At 53.2% G+C, this 21,621-nt stretch overlaps 1 protein-coding gene across 4 annotated transcripts in view; it reads right to left on the reverse strand.

Annotated features, from left to right (window-relative positions):
* ARVCF (ARVCF delta catenin family member) overlaps positions 1–21,262 on the reverse strand; it is a 50,482-nt gene extending 29,220 nt beyond the window's left edge. Inside the window, exons 1-2 of one of the 4 annotated variants that reach the window (XM_063086628.1) lie at positions 21,073–21,262; positions 15,660–15,713 (exon numbers count right to left, since the gene is read on the reverse strand). The gene's annotated coding sequence lies outside the window, so the exon portion shown is untranslated. The remainder of the gene's footprint in view (positions 1–15,659; positions 15,714–21,072) is intronic. The other 3 variants (XM_063086625.1, XM_063086631.1, XM_063086627.1) reach the window with 3 other exon arrangements.
* Between the last annotated feature and the right edge of the window lie 359 nt (positions 21,263–21,621).

The following is a 21,621-nucleotide window of genomic DNA, read 5'->3' on the forward strand; positions in this document are numbered from 1 at the left end:
AAATGAGCCCTGAGAACAATGTGGGTCCCAGGCAATCGGAACAGGGATGCAGCACAGACCCCTCTCCCCGGTGTGGCCACCCTGTCCATGCTCCAGCCCCACAATCAGGGAGGTGGAAGGAAGCCAGGCCATATCCCAGCAGGCCCCCAGGCCTGGAGGTGGCCCAGCTGTGAAGCCCCTCCCTGTCCTGGCCTGAGGGTCCCTGCCCACCCTGACCGCTGCTGAGCAGGCACTTGGCAGCTCCCCTGCCTGCTGGGCGCCCTGCCCAGGAGGCCCTCCCCAAGTGACCTCAGTCTGACCCACAGCAGCTTTGCTAACTAAGCCCCAAGGGTGGGGGGTCACAGGCCCCAGTGTCAGCACGATCCCTCCCTCCCTTTGTGGGCAAATCTACATGGGTCCTGGGGAGTGGGGCCAAGGGGCCACCCCAAACAAGCAGTGCCCCTGAGTCAGCAAGCGCCCCCTGCACCCCCCCTCCCCTGCCGGCCTGCTTTCCCCATTGGCATTGGCAATATCTGCTGATGCCTGTGGGCACCAGGACGTGCCTGTGGGGACCCATATCATCAGCAACACCCAGGCCAATCCTCCCCGCAGCCTGGGAGCCCTGTGAGCACAGGACAAGCGGGGGGTGGGGCGGGACGCGGCACCCAGCCAAGCCCAGCCTGGGGTATCTCCAAAAGTGAGGTGTGGTGGCATTCAACCCTCATTCCTTTATCAAGGAACAACACAGGGGATCCAATGGTGAGACTCCCCACCACTGCAACCCCCACCCCTGCCTGCACTGGGGTGGAAGTGGGGATGGCACCTCTGACTCGGGCATCAGGAAAACCCTCCATCTGCCAGCTGTGGGGAGGCTGCTGTGGGGGAACTGTGGCCATCTCGTTTCGGATGGACCAAAGATGGGTGTGGGAGAGAGAATTGGGAGTCCTGACCGACTGTGAGGGTTTGGGCCTGGGCAGCCAGCGGGGAAGGAGCCCCGACCCTCTGTGCGAGGGTCCAGGTGAAGCTCTATTAGGCTGGGGGGGCTGAGGGTTGCTGGAAGCATGAGGTTCCAGGGGAGAGAGGTTCAGGCTGGAGATGAACAACTGGCAGCTTCACCTTGTGAAGCCCAGAGACAAGACAGGTGCGAAACCCAGCCTCTCCAGAGAAGCCTCCCTGACCTTCTGGAACGAGGCAACATCACTCTCCCTGCCATCAACCACCATGGTGCTGGAAGAGGCAGAAACCAGGACACAGCACTGAGAGGTGAGCCCTGGGAAGGAGGCAGAGCTGCCATCCCTTGGGGACAACGGTTTGTCAACCCAGAAGCCCCAAGACACTCGGGGCAAAGGTGCTCCTCACCACACCCTTCTCACCGCTCAGCAAATCAGAAATGGAGTGGGTGGTACATTACCTTGACTCAGACAGGAACTGGAGCCTGTCCAGGGTAGGAAGGCTCCAGACATCAAAGGCTTAGTCCCCTCTGGTTTGCCCTGGCCCCAGGGTCCCAGGTGGCCTCTGGCCACCTCTGGCTGATCCCAGGGCCTCCAGGGAACAGCCATTCCCTCCCAGAACCTAAGCTGGAGCTGGCCTTGCTGCTGCCTCCCCACCCCCTACATCCCCATTCCCCACTTGGGAGCCAACTCAGCTCAGGAGTGCACATGGCAATAGGTCTAGTCCCCCAACCTCCAGCAAATGAGCAATATCCTGCCTTTTATATGCAAACGATGCACTGGAAATGGGCAGGGGACTCTACCCCACCCCCACCCAGTGCAGACTTCAGGCCTTGTCATGTCCCCACCACATACCATGACAGCCTCTAGGAGCTGGCCCTGTCTGTGCGTACAGCCCCTGCCACAAAGAGGTGGGAACACTGGAGAAAATGCTCGCAGGACCTCCTCAAAGCTACTTGCAGGTACAGATCTGCAGCCACCCACACTATTATAGTCTGAATGTTTGTGTCCCCCCAAGACTCATATGTTAAAACCTAATTCCCACTGCAATATGTTAACAGATGGGGCCTTTAGGAGGTGAATAGGTCATGAGAGCTCCACCCTCAGGAATGGATTAGTGCCCTTATTATAAAAGAGGCCTGGGGGAGCTTGTTAGCCCCTTCCAACTTGTGAGGACACATAATAGGTGCCATCTATGAGGAACAGGCCCTCACCAAACAGAATCTGCTGGCACCTTGATCTTGGACTTCCAGCCTTCAGCACTGTGAGCAATTAATTTCTGTTGTTTATAAACGACCCAGTCTAAGGTATTTGGTTACAGTAGCCTGAACAGACTAAAACACACACAGGTGCACACACAGAACTCACCCATCCCCGGGGGCCCACTGCTGGCCCCACAGGCACATGCACCCCCTCCACCCACCACAGGCACTCACACTTGTCCATACCGTGTGGCTGCTGCTCATTCCACCTAGAGAATGGGTGGTGAGTAGCCTGAAAGTCCTGAGACTCTTTGGCGAAGAGGGGAGGGGAGGAGTAGGGTTTAACCATCATGGCTCCTGGTGAGGGTCAGCATCCTGAGAAGACCCCGTTGTTTGCCTGAACACTGAGCAAGGCTGCCCCCTCAAGATCCCTGAGGTCAGGTCAAGCCTAACACCATAGTCTGAAAGGAACCTTGCCTCCTATCCCCACCTGAAGTCCTTCTGAGACAGGTGGGGAGGCTGGGCCCACAGACCCCAAGCTTGCACAGACCTGCCTGCAGGGAGGAGCACACAAGGCAGCACCCCAGTACCCCAGAAAGCCCTTTCTGCCGTGGGAGGGCTCAGAAGGCTGCCTCCTGCTGAATCACATTTAGTGCATTTATTAGCACAGATATTAGGGAATAGCTGATAGGTGCCCCTGAAAAGTTAAAGATGGTGTTCGATTGAACTGGGAACAGGTCATGATGAAAATGAACCACCATAGATAATAAGGGCCTCATGGAGATTTAAAACACAGGGCAGAGGCAGTAAACTGCAGACAGGACACTGCAGGACACCAGCATATGCTGTAAGGTGGCAAAGAGCAAATGCAGGACGGTCCTTCCAAACCCAGTAGGAAATGACAGAGATGACAAAAGAGGACAGACAGAAGATGTGAGACAGGGGCAAACTTCCACGTAACTGGAATTCCCCAAGGGAGAAAGAGCAAAAATGGTTGGAAACCACCTTTGACATGGAAAGCCTCCAGCAAGTTGTCAGTGTCAGATTGGAATCTGAGTTAGGGTGTGATCTTTCTGTACAGAGAAGCAGCAGAAGACATCATGGACATGTCTATCTCTGGCATTTTACAATTCAGTCTCGTCAAGATGATGTTTCCTCTGGCCTCCTAAATATGCCATATCCACTTTACAGTGTGAGGAGGAGGCCCACCCGGCCCTGACCTGCCGGCCACACTGAACTCTGGGTTGCTCTCTCCACCAGGCTACCCACACCCCTGGAGGGGCCGGCCACTGTACCTCTGCAAAGGTCAGCATCAGCACACTATTGCCCACTGTCTGGCTCCCACTGCTTGTAGCTCAGAAGCTCCTCTATAGTGAGGAAGATTTGACAGCTTTGTTAAAACAAACAAATGCCTCGCCCCCTTAACTTGAGATCTTTTAAAAAGTCAACCTTGCTCTGAATTTCCTCAAGGAAACATCATGGGGAAGTTTCTGGATTTTCAGTCACAATTCTGCCATTAACATAGTTGATGCCTTCCCCTCAGAGGCAGCAAACTCTTCTCACCTGGAGCCTGGACTACCTAGAGAGGCAGTTTTGCTTAAGAACCAAAAGATAAAAAACCTCTACAGTCTGTGAGGCCCGGATAACCGAAGGGATCCTTTGCTTGTGCTGCTGGAATTTAAACCGGGAGGTTGGGCTGACTGGTGAGCTCTGTTGGTTAGAGAGGTGTTATATAACACCAAGGCCAAGGGTTCAGATCCCCGTACTGGCCAGCTGCCAAAAAAATCAAACAAACTAAACCTAGAGGTTGCCACCACCACAAGCTTGTGGGAAGCCCACAGCCTGAGCATGAAGGCAATGCCCCTCAAGGGAGCAACAGCTACTGAGACATGGAATTGATTTTTCCAGCAAAGACAGATGACTCTGAACGCATCAGGACAGTTTCATTTGTCTGTAGCAAGCCTCTGTCAACTGTCAATAAGAAGCATTTTTACTGCCTCAGGAAATCCATGGACCTTAGGACTGATGACTGAACCAGATTAGGTGTCAGTCCAAGAAACATAAATCAAAATTCAGCCAAGCCAAACAATGACCAAACAACAAAACAAATAAACCCCACTTGTTTTGGTGTGCCTTTTCCTTGTATTTTAAAATAAAAAGATGGTAAAAGAATATTATAAACAATTATGCACCAACAAATTGAATAATCTAGATGAAATGGATAAATTCCTAGAAACACACAACCTACCAAGACTCAATCATGAAGGAACAGAAAAACTGAATAGACCAATAAGTAGTAAGGAGATTGAATCAGTAACCAAAAACCTTCCAACAAAGAAAAGGCCAGGACCAGGTGGCTTCCCTGGTGAATTCTACCAAACATTCAAACATTCAAGAATTAACACCAATCTTCCTCAAACCCATCCAAAAAATTAAACAGGAGGGAACACTTCCTAACTCATTCCATGAAGCCAACATTACCTTGATACCAAAGCCAGACAAGAAAACTACAGGTCAATAACCCTTATGAATACTGAAGCAAAAATTCTCAACAAAACATTAGCAAACTGAATTCAGCAGCATATTAAAAGGATTATAAACTCTAAGTAAGGAGGATTTATTCCTGGAATGCAAGGATGGTTCAACACGCAAAAATCAATTAATATAATACACCACAGTAATAGAATTAAGGGGTAAAAATGATCATGTCTATTGATGCGGAAAAAACATTTAACAAAATTCAATACCCCTTCATGATAAAAACACTCAAACTAGGAAGAGAAGGGAACTTTCTCAACATGATGAAAGCTGGTTATGAAAAGCCCACAGCTAACATCATACTCAATGGTAAAAGACTGAAAGCTTTTCGCCTAAGATCAGGAACAAGGCAAGGATGTCTGCTTTTGTCACTTCTATTCAATATAGTACTGAAAGTTTTAGCTAGAGCAATTAGGCAAGAAAAAGAAATAAAAGGCACCCAAATTGAACAGGAAGAAGTAAAATTATCTCTGTTCAAAGATGACATTAGCTTAAATGTAGAAAACCATAAAGATTCTACACACATTTATCAAGGGTTTGAATCCCCGTACCAGCCAGCTGCCAAAAAAAAGAAAAAATTTTACCCACATTGAAAAAAAAACTATCAGAGCTAAAAAAAATGAAATGAGAAAAGTTGCAGGATATATATCAATACAAAGAAATCAGAAGCATTTATCTACACTAATAATTAACAATCTGAAAAGGAAATTTCAAAAACTATTTCATTTCAGAAACATTAAAAAATAAAACACTTAGCAATAAACTTAAGAAATACAAGATTTGTACACTGAAAACTATAAAATGTTATAGATAAAAAAGAATACCTAAATAAATAGAAAGACATCTCATGTTCATGGACTGGAAGGCTTACTACTGTTACAATGACAATACCACCCAAAGTGATGTATAGATTCAAAGCAATTCCTATCAAACTCCCAATGACATTTTTTGCAAAAACAGAAAAATCCGTCATAAAATTCATATGGATCTTGAAGGAACCCAAAGAACCAAAAAAATCTTGAAAAAGAATAAAGTCGGAGAACTTGTACTTCTTGATTTCAAAACTTACTGCAAGCCTACAGTAATCAAAAGTATGGTTATAGCATAAAGACAAACATACCAACCAATGGAATAGACTATAGAACCAGGAAATAACCCCCCACATATACGGTTAAATGATCTTCAAGAAGGGTGCCAGGACTATTCAATGAGGACAGTCTTTTCAACAAATGTTGTTGGGACAACTGGATATTCACATGTAAAATAATGAAGTAATATACCTTATAGCATATACAAAAATTAACTCAAAAAGGATCAGTGATCTAAATATAAGACCTAAAACAATAAAACTCTTAGAGAAAAATATAGGGGAAAATCTTCACATTGGATTTGGCAACGGTATCTTGGATAATACACCAAAAGTACGGGCAACAGAAAGAAAAACAAATTGACCACATAAAAATTTAAAATGTCAGGCCGACCCCATGGCTCACTTGGGAGAGTGCGGTGTTGGGAGCGCAGTGGCACTCCCGCCGCAGGTTCGGATCCTATATAGGGATGGCCGGTGCGCTCACTGGCTGAGCGCGGTGCGGGCGACACCAAGCCGAGGGTTGCGATACCCTTACTGGTCACAAAAAAGAAAAAAATAAAATGTCTGTTCATCAAAAGACTCAATCAATAGGGTGAAAAGGCAACCCACAGAATGCAAGAAAAGATTTGCAAATCATATATCTGATAATATCCAGAATACATAAAGAAATATAAAACTCAACAACAATAAAAATAACCCAATTAAAAAATGGGCAAAGGAATTGAACAGACATTTCTTCAAGAAGATACACAAATGGCCAAGAAGCACATGAAAATATGCTCAACATTTCTAATCATTAGGGAAATGCAAATCAAAACCACAATGAAATATCACCCTAAACCCATTAGGACAGCTACTCTAAAAACAAAATAAGTGTTGGTAAGGATATAGACAAATTGAAACCCTTGTGCACTGTAGGTGGGAAGGAAAGATGGTGCAGCTGCTACAGAAATGAGTATGGTGGTTCCCCCCAAAATTAAAAACAGAATTACCAAATGGCCAGCAATCCAAAACTTCTGGGTATGTATCCAAAGGAATTGAAAGCAGTGTCTCAAAGAGATATCTGTACAACCATGTTCATAGCAGCATTAGTCACAATAGCCAAAAGGGGGAAGCAACACAAATGGCCATCAGTGGATGAAGGGATTTTTTTAAAAGTGTGATACAGACATACAATGTAATACTATTCAGCCTTAAACAGGAAGAAAATTTTGACACATGCTACAACATGGATGAATCTTGAAGAAATGCTAAGTTAAATAAGCCAGTCACAAAAAGACAAATACTCTGATTCCAATTATATGAGGCATCGAAAGTAGTCAAATAATAGAAAGGGAAAGTAGAATGGCAGTTTTAGGGGCAGGAGAAGGCAGAAACAGGGAATTGTTTAATAAGTATAGCATTTCAGTTTTGCAAGAAGGAAAAGTTCTGGAGACTGGCTGCATAGCAATGTGAATAGACTTAACACTACCAAAGTGTACACTTAAAAACAGTTAAGATGGGCCGAGCCCGTGGCGCACTCGGTAGAGTGCTGCGCTGGGAGCGCGGCGACGCTCCCGCCGTGGGTTCGGATCCTGTATAGGAATGACCAGTGCACTCACTGGCTGAGTGCCGGTCACGAAAAAATGACAAAAAAAAAAAAAAAAAAAAAAACAGTTAAGATGGTAAATTTTATGTTATGTGTACTTTACATCAATTAAAAATTAAAATTAAAAAAGAGCCCCCCCATGTAATAAGTTAAAAATTGCAAAACACCCTTTTAAATAAACATTAGATCAAAGATAAAAATTTAAGAATATGGAGTTGGCTATTTAGAAACAGTGATAAAATATACTCCCATATTATACATAAAAATGTATGACTTATAGCCAAAGTCATAGTCAGAGGTAAATTCATAGCCTTAAATATTTTCACTATCATTAGGTAACCAATGAATGAACATAAGTAAACTAGGACAAACCTAAAATAAGTGAGTGGGGCTGGCCGATTAGCTCAATTGGTTGAAGTGCAGCCTTATAACATGAAGGTCACAGGTTCAGATCCCTGTACCAGGCAGTTACCGCCTCACCCCTGGAAAAAAAAAAATGAATTGGGGCTGGTGGGTGAGCTTACTGGGAGAGTAACACCAAGGTTGTTACTTGGCTGGTAACACCAAGGTCAAGGGTTCAGATCCCCTTACCAGCCAAAATAAAATATCAGCTGCCAAATATAAATAAATAAATAAGTAAAATTAAATAAGTGAGCACATAAGCATCTAAGCCCCCAAACCAAGATTCCCACTGAAATTTTTAAAATATGGAAATTACGGGAACAAAAACTGCACCTGTCACCAACTCCCTTTCACATGCCAGGAACAGAGAAACCTGTAACAGATAACATTCAGAGAGAAAAGAACCAAAGGAAAATAAGTAAGTTAACCTGTGAGCACCTTCACATTATGGATTTCCCTGTCCTGCCTCCACTAGGTAAGGAAGATTTATAAAAATCTTAACCCTCCCCTGCCATCATATCTGGAACCACAAGTCAGGGTGGGGGGAGACAGAGACCATACTGGCCTCTGCTGGACTACAGGTCAGAGCTGGGCAGCAGCCAGTACAGCACATGGCACAGAGCAGGTGCTCAATTCATTTCTGCTGTGTGAAGGAGGCAAGGATGAGTAACAGGAGAACATGCCCAGGCTGCCAAAGCACTGCAGCCCCCGTGCCCAGTCCGCCCCAAGGAATCAGTGTGTCCACCCTACATGAGGCCAGTTTTTGCAGGAAACTGCAGAAATGTTAGGACAAGGACTGCCTCGGGGCACCATAAGGCTCAGGAGGCACTGCCCTGGCAAGGATATTTCCGCATCTAAAATGACCAGGAGGTGGGCCACCCAGGCAGTCTGCAGAGTCCAAGGTGGGTGTGGACAAGGAGTAAGGCTGGTAGTGTCACAGGGACCTAGATGGCTTTTATCCTGAAGGTGGTGGGGAGTCTACTGGGGAGAACCAGGCCAACACAGAAGCTTCCCAAGCTCTGGAGGTAGCAGTCCCCACATGCTGCAGAGGAAGGGATAGAGGACACTCCTACACTCTCATCCAGCCCCCTGCCCCATGCCCAAGCCTGCTGTCCTCAGGGTCTGGCCCGAGGTTCATTTCTACTGCCCAACTAAGGTGGTGGTGACTCTGGAAGACTGTCACCATGAGTGGGAATGGGGGAAGATCTGAGTGAGCAGAGCAGGACAGGTAGGGGATGAGCCACCAGGATTAAGGTTTCCATGCCAGCCTATGCACTAGACCTCAAGGCTCGCAGCCCAGGGCTCCCCCAGGGCACAAAGCAGTCTGCCTGGGTCACTGAGTCATAGAAGGCCTCCTTCCTTGAACCATGCCCTGAGGCCATGCCCAAACCAAACCCATTCCCAGCAACACTAAACCTGTGGAAGTCCCTGGCTCTGCACAGACAAAAGTCAGTGAGGACAATGGCTTAATTTAAATTTAACCAATGCCTGTGTCTCAGGTTTGGTAAATAAACATCTGGAATTATTTCTTCAAACACAAATACTCACTGAATTAGTCTCATCACAAACAATAGCTCCCTGCAGACGGGCAAATGCCAGAGAAATGTTAACAAGAACACAGGGAAAGGAAGATGCACTTGCCTGGGGCTGGTCCGATGGTGAGGCCCACTCTGCTCTCTGAGACTCAGTTTCCCCAACATAAGACATTTCTCTCCCACATGCTATGAGGCCCAAGAGAGATGATGGTCTTGGTCTCACCCAATTTCCTGGGCCCAGCTGGGCCTAGGGCTGTGGGGGGCAGGGGATCAGGGGGAAGGCCCAGCTGAAAGAAGGTAGACTGTGGAGGGGTTCATCTGCTTGTCCTCCCCGGGGCCCTGGACAGGTTGCCCGCCCTCCTGTGTGGCAAGGAGCCCCCCACCCTCCGCAGGCAAGAGGGGACAGGTGCAGTCTGTGCCCACTGATTGCAGGAGTCCAAGAATCCCAGGATCCATGGGCTGCCCTCCCCCAGTGTGTTCAGGAGTGTCTTCCCCAGCAATGCCAGTTCTCCTGAGAAGGCACAGCATGTGGCCAGAGTGCTTAAAACACACCAGCCCAGCATCCTCCTCTTTCTTGTCCCTGGGCTGGGGCTCCAGGGCCTCCAGCCTCCTGCTGACCTCCCACCCCTTGCATCTCCACCTACTTCTCCCTGAACCTTTGACCCTCCCCGCTATATCCATCTCTTGTCCCCTCACTTCCTCCACACCTCCCTCCCCTTGTACCCCTACCTTCCCTGTTCCCTTTGCCCCTGCCCCTTCCTCCTCCTGTACCGTCCCCTCTCCCACTCTTGCTTCCCTCTCATCCCATTGGGCCTTCTGGATAGGGCCCCCAGAGCCCCACCATCACCCATGGTGGTCAGAGCAGTGGCCCACAGCATGCTCCAAGGGGTACAGCTGATCCCATCAGCAGAGCCCTGGAGCCCCCACCCCATCCTGGTGTGGGGGCTCTAAATGAGGTGCCTCCAGCTGTGCGCATAGGAGACTCAGCTCTGAAGCTGCTACTCTCAGTGCCAGGGCTCATCAGTGCCCCTCGCTACAGGTCCCAGTGACTCACCTGGGAGGTGATCATCTGCGGAACTGCTGGCACTGCCAGGCCTCCCAACCCCCACGGGGACCACGCTGGGGCCAGGAAGTACAATGATGGGGGCGGGGGACAAGTGGCAGAGGCAAAGACTGAGGTCCCAGCACCCACTGTGCGCAGTGCCCACAGCAGGCTCAGTGACAACCAGCCCCAGGCCCAGGACTGCCCCGGTTCCTTGATACAACCCAGGAGTGGTATCACCTCACATATGCATGTTAGGAGATCTGGGCTCCTGTTTTAGCAATGAGGAACAGTGGCCTGAGTAGGGGCACCTCACAGAAGGTGTGGCTCCCTGGACTATCTGCTCTCCCAGTGGGGGTCTGTCCTCTGTGCAGGTCCCCAGTGTAAGATCTATCTGCAGAAGGTGGGCCTGGCTGTCTCAGGAAAGGAGCTGTCCTGGGACCTCCCTCGGGCTATTCTCCCAGGCCTTGCTTGTGTCTGATCATCCCCACCAAGGCTCTGCACCCAGCACACACATTTCTACCCTACAGGACCTCAAGGTCAAACCCAAGTTGTTCAAATACAGAAAAGTAGCTCTGAGCATGAGATGTTTACTGCAGTGGTCCCAACTGCAAAAAAAGAGCTGGAAACAGCCAGAATGTCTCCAATGGATGAGCTTCCCCAGCCATGGGGGTAAGTGCGAGCCCAAGGTTGGATGAACCAGGTGTGCTGGAGCAGTGGGCGTGAGGGAGGGAGCCCACCCTACTTGCGTTTGAGGCATCTGGACACCAACAGGAGATGCTGAGGAGACAATACCAGGGGGCCTGAGATCACAACCCACATCACGCTTAGAAACCACATCTGGAGGAGCGGGTGGTAGAGAACTGAGGGGCTGGACTGTGCAGGTGCAACAGGCATGATTTCTTTTTCCTGCTGCTTTTCTGTTTTCTACATTTTCTATAAACAAGCACACATTGCTTTATTATTAAAAAATGAAGACTAAGGGGGGATGCCAGCACCACAGTGAGTGGCCTGGCCTCTGTTGGTCATCGTGTGGCATCTCCCTCACTGTCAGCCTCTCAGGCATGCCCAGGGGAGCCTGGCCCCCAGCCAGATGCAGGAGGCATGTCCATGGCATCACCAGGCCCGGGGTAGGTGTTAGAAAGAATTTGTGAAGGGTGGGCCTTGCCTGGGGTTGAGATCCCTCCAACAACATCATCCCAGACTCCACAGAGGCCAAGGCCTCAGTTTCCCCACTGTATACACGGTGCCCCCCCCCCCCAAGCACTGTGGTCCAGATCTCCACTAGCTGGGACGTGCCCTAGGGGTGCCCAGCACCTCCTCCAGGGCACAAAGCGAAGGCCCCAGGGAGGACAAGGTTGGCAGACATCTCTGCAGCCTCATTATCTTGCAAAATGCAGAGAGCAGCAAGTACATTCAGAGGCATGAATGGCCTAATTAGAATTTCAGGGAGAGTGAAAATATTTTGAAATGAAAAAGTTTAACTAAAGGCATATTCGAAATACAAAACTCATCAAGTGCAAAACCTCCACCTGGCAAGATACACCATAGAGGAGAGAGTGCAGGGCACTCAGACTCCCTCTTCTGCACCCTGACACTGGGCAGCCGTCCCCAGGGCGGGAGAAGCCTCAGACTTAGACTCTCCAAATCTGAGCTGCCGGGGGTATTCCCACAGGGGCGTCCACACCACACAGGGCTGAGTTGAAGATGCCTGGCACTCCCAGCTGAGGGTCAGGCTGGGACAGGGGATGCCCAGGTCTGGGAGAAGGGAGGCCCCTCACCCAGCCTGAGTCCAGGGAGGCCTCAAGTGCAGACCCCTGGAACACAGCCAGGCAGTGAAGAGCAGAAGCTGACTGTGGCCAAGGTAACGGTGGGAGGCCCCAAGAGGAGGCCAAGGGGTAGCCTGTTGGCCACCGCAGCACAGGCCACACCACCAGCTGCAAATCATCCTAAGCAAGGGATGGCACTGTGAAGGCTTCTGGCTGGCCTGCACTAGGCTCTCCAGCCATGAGGCCAAGGTGTTGGCATGACAGGCACATCTGCTGACCATGACCCACCCAGCAGTCCCTGACACTAGGACACAAATAGGATACATGTGAGTCCCTGGTCTGGCGGCACCTCCACCTCGGGTCACAAGGATGCCAGAGTCCCTGACCCTTAAGGGCAAGGCTATTTCACCCGCCACAGCATGACAATGTCACCTGGGCAAGAAACACCCCACATGAAAGGCCACAGGAGCAGACACCAGGAGATGCACACTCTTCACCACAGGGTGGCTCAGGGGCTGGGGGCCCAAAGGCTCCTGCAATGTCCCCGGCTGTAGCCAGCACAAGGCATTTGAAGACCAGATTCCACAAAGAGGACTGCTTCTGAGGGGGCACCACCACAGCAGGGATTGGGTCCTATTCTCACTGAATTCGTCCTGGGTGTGCCACAACCCACGTAGGGAGGGCCAACCTGCTCCAAGCAGTGCCAGCTCAAGGGGAGTCTCACAGAGGTCCCAGGGGAGAGCTAGACAGAGTGATTCATCATGAATGTTAGAAACACACACCAGAGTAACCGTGACTTCTGAAAACAAAGACTGATGGCAATGAGACTCCTTATCTTCATAACAAGAGCAGTGGGTGCTGGCTGGGGACCACAGACCCGAGGACATAAGGATGTCATGGCATTTCCAATTTCTAGTGACAGAAGATAATAGCCAAGAAACAGTTCACAAAAACAAAGTTAAATCCTCGCTTCACAATTATGTCAAAATAAATTCAAGATAGATTAAATCATGAGTGTAAAAAACGAAAGTAGAAATACCTATTAGAAAAAAAGACAGGTGCATGTTTTTCTGGCTACATGCTAGGGAGTACTACACATAGAGTGATGGAAAAGGAAAAAAAGCATTCAACAGATTTCACCACAAAGTATGAAAAATTTCTGAACGTCAAAAACTGTCATAAACAAAAATTAAAAGGCTGAGAGAAATGTGCCGAGGCAGACAGACAAGCGAAGAATTAATATCTTTAATATTTAAAGACTCATACCAATGGCTGGGAAACACATTGAAACCCCGACAGAACACCCCATGTGGGGGCCGGGTGGCTGCAGAAGATGCGGCCCCGCTCGTGGCGGAGGCCAGGCTGGTACTGGATCCACGCTGGCCTGGTTGTGGTGAAGGGCACCTATGTCCCCACTGGCCCTTCTCCCTTGGGCCTAGAATCAAGTGCACACCCCCCCTCACAGCCTTCTACTACCCTCCTCGGGGAGACCTGCCAGTCACTGCCACCTCACAATTCCACAGTTGGCTGCTGGTCTCTGCTTGTTGCCCGTCTCCTTGGCCAGGCTGGGAGCTCGTCAAGTGCAGGACTGGGCCTGATATGGCTGCAGTGCCCAGGGTCCAGGACGGGGCTTGGTGAACAGGTGCTGACTAGCCAAGTGTGAGTATGGTGACACGTGGGTGTCTACCATCAGTCCCTGTCCCAATTTAGCCCCAAGGCCCCTCCCCATCTCCTTCCTGTTGTGGGCAGGCCCACCCCCATGGCCCAGCATCTCAGAGAGCCATGAGCCAGGGCCCAGGTTCTGCTCACCAATCTGTGAAATGAGGCCCAGCCCAGAGCAGAGATAGCATGGACACTGTCACCCATCCTGCCAGTGCCCAGAACAGACATGGATAATCAATTACCACTCTCCAGGTGGGCAGGACAGAGACAGGGAGAGGTGGAAAGTAAGAGGCAAAGAGAGGGCCAGAGGGAGACAGGAAGATGAACAGGAGCTGGAGGCAGGGAGGCAGAAAGAGGGACAGGAAAGGAGCACACAACAGAGGGAGAGTGAGCGGAAGTGGCTGGGCAGCCTTGGTCCTGCCTAGCCCACCACCCTCCTGTTACCAGAGCTGTCACATCTGGTGTCTGGCTGACCTGGCCTCCCTGAGGTATGGTGGCCTATGAGGAGTAGAGGGGAGTGGAGGCCAGCTCTTCCTACCACTCTTGCTCCCAGATGCCCTGTCACCTGTGCCACAAGCAATGCCATGTCCTGAGGCCTGGTCCAGCGAGCATTGGACTCAGCCTGTACCTCTTTGTCTCATCCCAGAAGACCTCGTATGGCCCAATGGCCTGAGCACCATGATGCTTGGCCAGACACTGGTCCTCCCACCAACCTGGCCTGGCAGCTTCCCACACCCAACGTCCTTAAAAACAGGGCCACCCTGTCCCTCTCCTCTGTCCTACAGCCCACAGCACAGGAAACTCAGGGTTCTGGAGGCCTGGAGGTTCCTGGGTCTGTGGCTACTGCCTTCTCCCACCACCACCCATTCACAGCACTGGATGAACCAGGCCTCTGTTCTAGGCACTAAGTGTCACTGAGAGCCCACAAGGCTGGGGTCAGCCAAGCCTCTCATGGAGACAGCACTCAGTAGGGGAGGGGAAATGGCCAGGCTGGGCACTGGGCACCAGTACAGGAGAAACAGGAGTGACCAGGGGGCATTCTTTCAAGCCATCACCCACTCTTCCGAACAGCAACCATCACAGCAAAACTGTGACAGACTGGGGTGCCAGCAAGATCTGCTTCCCACCATTCAGAGGGTCCTGGGGGACACACGGACCATCTGGCCTCTCACCCCACCATGATTCCTGGTGCCTCAGTCCCACTGGAGGTAGCATATAATTAATAGATGAGCCCAAAACACAGATGACACCCAAGGCCAAGGGCCAGCTGGTGTGGTCCATGGCTATAATCAGAGCACAGAATAGGCAGTTATGGGTTGTCTGCAGCTGTTTTTGCCCTACAACAGCAGAGTAGCATGGGTGTGATAGAGACCATAGGACAGCAAGGCTGAAATATTTACTATCTGGCCCTTCCAGACAGAGTCTGTCGTGCCTGGCCTTGGGGCCCATCACCTATCTCCAGCCTGCGACTCCAGTCTCCCCCAGGCAGCCAGGAGCCACCCTGAGCTGAGTGCCAGGCTGGGAGTGTTATGCTGATACTAGACACTGCCGTGGCTGACCTCCAAGCCCAGGCAGGCAAAGATCAGCCCCAGCTAACATCCTGGTCAACACCAGCCAGCAACCTGGTCACTTGGTCACACCACAGGCTTGTCGCTCAGGCTAGATGTCAAACTGATGGCTGTCCACGCTTGGGCTATCAGAAAATCCAAGCAGGGATGGCAGGAGGCCCCATGTCCAGTCCATCCAGCCTGGGAGATGTGCCCACCCAGAGTGAAGCTGACCAGAAGCACACACCACGTGGGCCACAGTCCATCCCTCTGTTGACCACACCTCTGGGGCCCAGCAGGACACTGCCATCCTGTGTGGAGAGGGACATACCCAGACCAAGCCCGAGCCACTTACCTATCTCTAGGGGAGATCAGCGTGTCCCAGTACCCATCCTGCCAGCTCCGGATCCTACAGGGAAACCAGAGGGCACAGCGTGAGGCCAACCCAGTGAGGTGAGTCCTTTCTGGATAAAGGCACACTGGCCCAGACCATGCCCCTAGCAGGACACTGTCTTCCCTGACCCCCAAGTCATCTTGTGGTGCTCCAATCCTAGTAACCACACACTCGTGTGCACTTCCTTGTCCCCACTGGGACAGCAGTTTACATTGGGTTGCCACAGTTCCGGGTGAGCATCCCTTACACTGCCGCCTATCCTTCAAAAGCATGATTGTCCAGAGTTGTGGACTGTATCTTCCCACCTTCCAGAAGTCTCAGCATGTCTTATTACGATAAAAAGCACAGCAGGGAGAAGCGTCCTGCTGCCCACGCAGGTAGTCATAGCCCCTGATGGGTCTGCCCTTCTGCCAGCCAAGCCCTGCTCTCTCCACCCTGGAGCCCACTCCTGCCCTGCAGGACAGGTCATCTACCTCTTCTGATGCTCCCTGAGGCCAGCGCAGACCCTGTGTCCCTCCCAGGCAGGCAGCCAGCTCCCCAGTCCCCAGGGGGGCCAGTGGCAGGCAGGTTGCTGACCATGGAACTACATTTAGGTGTGACCTGTGACCAGGCACTTGAGCCCAGGGTGCCCACAGTGTGTGAGCCAGAGCAGGTGGTGCCTGTGCCTCATGCAGCCCACAAACCCTGCTGTAGGGAAGACGGAGCCATGCAGCTTCCTGTCTCAGCCAAGGGCCTGGGGGACACATTCCCTCTCCTTATATCCAGGCCCGGGGATGTTGCCAGAGTGCTCATATTGTAAAAATGAAAAACAGGACAGCAGAGACGGAGGGGAGGGACTGGGCCTCAGAGGGAGGCCATCTCTGGGGAGACACGGGAAATGAGAGCTCTCTCCCCTCAGCTTTATAGCATTTTCTAGATTGTTCTGAGCCTCTGCCCAATGTTCCTCTGTGGACATGGTCCATTTGGGTGTTCTAAGGGTGGGTATCCCTGCCTCACAACAGCCCCTTCATCATGGGGAGGTGCTTCAAGTGGGCACAGGGACTGGCCAGGCATCAGGGTGGGATTATTGGGGGGGAGGGCTGGGGCCCTGAGCCCGAAGAAATGCATGTGTGTGTGTGTACACATGTGTGTGCCTGGGAGGGGCAGGTGTGGTTGGAAACCCACTTACCAAAACTGCCTTACCCCACGTCCTGGCAAAAGGCAGAGGAGACACTGCCCGTACCCTGAGGTCTGAGGCACAGGCGTCAGCTTTTCCTCTAAACATGACATTTCTAGAACACCTCCTCTTTTAGCTTAGATGTTCACACAGATTTTGTTCCACAGAGAACTAGTGACTTTTTTATCAGCACCGAGAATGGCCAGCCTCTCTCCAGGACCCCCCACAGGTCGGCCTCACAACGTGCTGCTCACGAGCATCATCTCACTGACCCTCATGAGGTGCCTTGAGTCAGTCCAATACTCCATAATGCAAATGGGGAAACTGGGTCCAGGCCAGGCAGCGGCTGGGCCAGGATCTGAACTCAGATCTTCCAAACCCCAAAGGCCCCTCACACTCACCCACCCAGCTGGGACACATGGCACAAGAAGAATGTAGCTCCTGCCTCATGGGGCTCCCCCAAGAGGTGGACGGAAGCAGGGCGAGCAGAGGGCCTGCAGGAGCCAGGGTAGTGGCAGCAAGAAGAGGTGTGGGCCTCTGTCCCAAGGGTGTCCTCATTACAGTGGCATTGTACATGTGGGCACGTGGCAAAGTGACTTTGGCCAGCCTGCTGGGAGCCCTTTGGCAGTACACAGACAGAGGGACAGATGGACAGGGCAGCAATGGGAAAGTGGAACTAGTGATGAGATCATGATGAGGGGTCAGGGGCTCCTGATTGGAAAGCCCCACTCAGTACCTCTCAGAGCTGGTCTGCAGGCTCTGGGGTTACCTGCCTGGCCATCAACTGGGTACCAGGAGCCTCAGGGCCAAGGGAGTTGCCCTGCCCCTTGTCAAATTCCATCCTCCAAACAAAGTGGCCTGGTCCTACCCTTTCCATAGTCCCCCATGCTAGGGCTCCCTACCACATTGCCCAGACTCAGTGGCTGGCCATGAGGCTCCGCCAGCCCCCACCTACACTCCACAGATCCACCCTTAGCCTTAGGAAGGCTTGCGGCTCTGATGTGGTGTCAGTGGCCCAACCAGAGGATTGAGGGGTCTCAGGCGAGGGCACAAGCCCAGCCCAGATGGCAAGGGCCAGCCACGTAGCTAGACCAACAAGCTAGACCCTCAGATGGCTAACTGCACAAGGAAGCTCCCACAGACACAGACTGAGTCAAGAAGAGGGACAGGGCCCAGGCTGTGTGGGCTGGGCAGGCAGCTTGGGGCCATGGCGAGCAGCGACAAGCTTGGTGAAGCCTGTCTGAGAGATGGCTCTGCACTCGCTGCAGCATGGCTGTGACAGGCAGCTGCCACAACTGAGTCTCCTTACTTCTTGCTCTGTGAGCAGGAGGAGACTGACTGCAGGTAGCTGGGAACCGTAGTCCCTTGCAGCAGCTATGCAGCCACGAGTGTAGAGTACTCAGTGGCCACCAGGCAGGGAAGGTTTGTGCTGCTCAATGACCATGGTGGCCGCCACAGCAGAACCGATGTGCCCTTCCAGGCCATTGCCACTCTGAGATCATGAGAATACAGCCACTTCTGCTGTGGACACTGAGGCACAGCACATGTGTGGACCCCTGAGTAGTTTCCTGACCCCTGGAAGGGCCAGGCCTATGTAGGTGCCTGGAGCATATGCTTGAAGGAGGCCTCACTTTCAGGGTCTCACAGGCACAGCACTACGTCCTTCACTGACCCTGCTGAGCCTGTGCCCAACCAGCCCACCATCTAGCTCTGAGTTTTCTCTCTGCCTACACCAAACGGGTGAGGGCACTGAGGGGCTTCACCCCAAGGATCCTCTCAAGCTCCACACTATCGACAAGCAGCACACAGGAAGCCGAGCTCCAGCCTCCCAGCCAGGCCTAGGGAAGGGTCTCAGCCCTTGGTGGGGAGGCTGGGTGGAGCCTGTCTCGCCTGCGATGGCAGTCCTAGCTGCCCTCTGGTGGCAGTGACCAGCTCCTCGCTGCTTTGTTAGAGGCCACCGCCCCTCAGTCCACAGGGCAGTGGAAAGGGCCTGTGCCTGATTCAGGTGGGGGGAAAGAGGATGGAAGCTCTGTGGGCCATACGGGCCTCCACCAGCCCTGGGGTCATCTTCCTGACCTGGAATAGGTTGAGATGTGTGCCTCCCACCTGGAAAAGCCCACAAAGGGATCCCTGACACAGTGTCCCCCTAATTCCAGGCTCCTGCAGAGCAACCTGAGACCTAATCCTGGTCTTAGTGGAAGCTGGTGGCAAAAGAGGAGATGCCTGCCCCAACTAGAGAACGCTTGTGGTCCACCTGGTGCCCTACAGTGCCTGTTTCTTGGACCTCCACCCTGCATTCCTGGCCCCTTCTGCACAGTGGGCCCTGGCCCCCAAGCTGGCTTTGCACAGCTCCTGACTCCTCTCAGAAGCAGGGGATTTTGCTGCTCCTGTCCCCCCAGGCCTGTCTCATACCTCTCCACTTGTCTCTTGGGGTGAAGGGGGTGTGCAGTGAACTCACCCTGAATCCTTGAGCTGCAGCCCCACTCATGGAGCCCCACTCATAAACCCCCACGCTCATGGAGCCTCAGATGCAGAGGGGCCACCTCTGGAGGGGTTGCCAGAGCAAACATAGGAAGCCAAGCAGCCCAAATGTGGTGATGGGGGCAGTAGCTCTAATTTAACAGGACTGATGGTGAGACCCGGGTCATCCAGGAGAGGCTTTGGTCAAGCAGGTCCTCGTGAATGTGCACAGATGCCCCTAAGGTTAGCTCGGCCAAGAAGAGTGAGGGCACTCATGGGGAGGGGGAAGGGAGGCTGGCTTGTCTGTGCTTGACATGACTCTCCTCATCAAGCTGGGACTATAGTCCCTACATGGAGCGAGTGCTCTGTGCCCAGTTCTGTGCTGGGCCCTGAGGGACTCCAGACTAGAGGTGGGGTCAGGGAACAGCCAGGACCAGGTAAGGAGGATGGGATGGGGCAAAGCTGGGAGAAAAGTACATGCCTTCCCAGATACCCTGCCCCACACGCTGTGGCCCGACCCAAGCCCTGGACCACTGATCAGGAACTGACCAGCACACGGGCAAGAGGACTGTCCCCCACGTCCAGGTCCAAAGATACAGAGAGCACAAGACAGACAGCACCTGCCTCTGGATGGCCCAGACTTCAGCCCACAAGCTGGAACCCAGAGCAGAGGCAAAGGGGCTGGGTCATGGAGGAGGTAGGGGCACCCAGTGCACCCCCAGCATGTACTCAGAGCAAGAGGTTTCCCAACTGGCATTTTGCTCATCACCCAAACCCTTGGGTTTATAAGTCCTGACTTGGCGTGTGCCTTGCACAGTAACGCAGGAATGTGGAAGAACAGTAACCACCTGAGGTTGCCACTCCGCAACATTAAGAGCCTACTCTAAAGGTTGAAACTCATGGGGCATTATGTTTCTTTTTCTTGGTATGTCTGGATCTCTGAGGGAAAGGGGAGCGGAATCCCCTATTTCCATTTTCTATCCGACACATCACACATAGTTTATAAACGGTGCAATGCTGTAAGTATCCGGTATTTAATTATCTAAAAATTAAAATGGGAAGCCCGGGGATCCCAGGCCTCCTGCTCAGGGCGACCCCTCAGCAAAGCCAGCCAAGCACCGGTCAGAGTGGCGAAGATGTGCCTCCGCCCGCGGCCGGTGTCTAACCGAGGAGGCGACGCAGGGGTGACGTTAGGAGAGGGAGCCGGCCGAGGCACCAGGCAGGGATCCCGGGAGGCGTCACCTCGCTCACCCCTGAGGTGGCGGGAGCAGCTCGGCGAGGAGACATACCCCTGGCCCGCTCGTGCCTCTGCGCTTCCCAGTGGTGCGGCGCCCCAGGAAAGTTACACGGTCTCGCCGCCCCTCGGGCCTTAGGAAAGTTTCCGTGGGCGCCTGGCCCTACATGCGAGGCGCCGGGCGTCGCGCGGGGGAACCCTGCTGCGAGGCCGGGTGGCGCTCAGCGGGAGCTCGCGGTGCGGGGCACACCGGCCGGTCGGGCAGGGCCCCGAGGCCGCGCACAAAGGGACCCGCCCCCGTCGGCCGGGGTCTCGGATGCAGCAGCGCAGGCGAGACGCGAGTGGGGCGGAGCCTGGCTCCAATCCTGGCCCCGACCCCGGTCCGCACCTCGACTCCGGGTCCAGGGCTGGGTCGGGACCCCTGCCCGGACGTCCGACACCGCCCCCAACCCCCGCCCCAATCCGGGCCCGGACCCCCGGACCCAGCCCCTGGTCCCGGACCCCGCCCACCAGCCCGAGCCTACCTGGAGCGCAGCTTGGGCGGCTCCGCAGAGCGGCCCCCGCCCCCAGACGGGCGTCCCCGGGTCCCTGGGCGGCAGACAGCGGCGTCCCCGGGCGTGGCGCGGGTCGCCGTCCGCGGGACCACAACTTGGGCCGGTGCGGGGGCGAACCGGACCCCTCCCTCCCCGCCCAGAGTGCAGCCCGCTGGACAGCCCTCCCGCCCCTCGCGCGGCCCGTGCGCAAAGCGGGCCTGGCAGGCGGCGCAGACCTCCGTCCCACCCCATTCGACCGCGAATTTTCCCATTGGCCTGGAGACCCGGCGCGGCCCGGCAACCGGCGTCTATTGGACGGGCGGGCGGAGACGACGTCTTGCCATTGGGCCGCCAGGATGTCAGTCCGGGCCGATGCCCGGCCCCCTCGCGCGGGGCCGGAGCCCGGGCACCTGCCAGCAAATCTGCGGCGGTGGCCGAGGACGAGGGGCCGCCCCTTCCCGGCCGCCTTCCGAGGACGTCCCCAGACCGTCGGGCCCCGAGCGGGGACTGGCAGGGCCGGCGCACCTTTCCTGGACTCCG

The sequence above is a fragment of the Cynocephalus volans genome, chromosome 2, assembly GCF_027409185.1.
Source record: "Cynocephalus volans isolate mCynVol1 chromosome 2, mCynVol1.pri, whole genome shotgun sequence".
Lineage (NCBI taxonomy): Eukaryota > Metazoa > Chordata > Mammalia > Dermoptera > Cynocephalidae > Cynocephalus > Cynocephalus volans.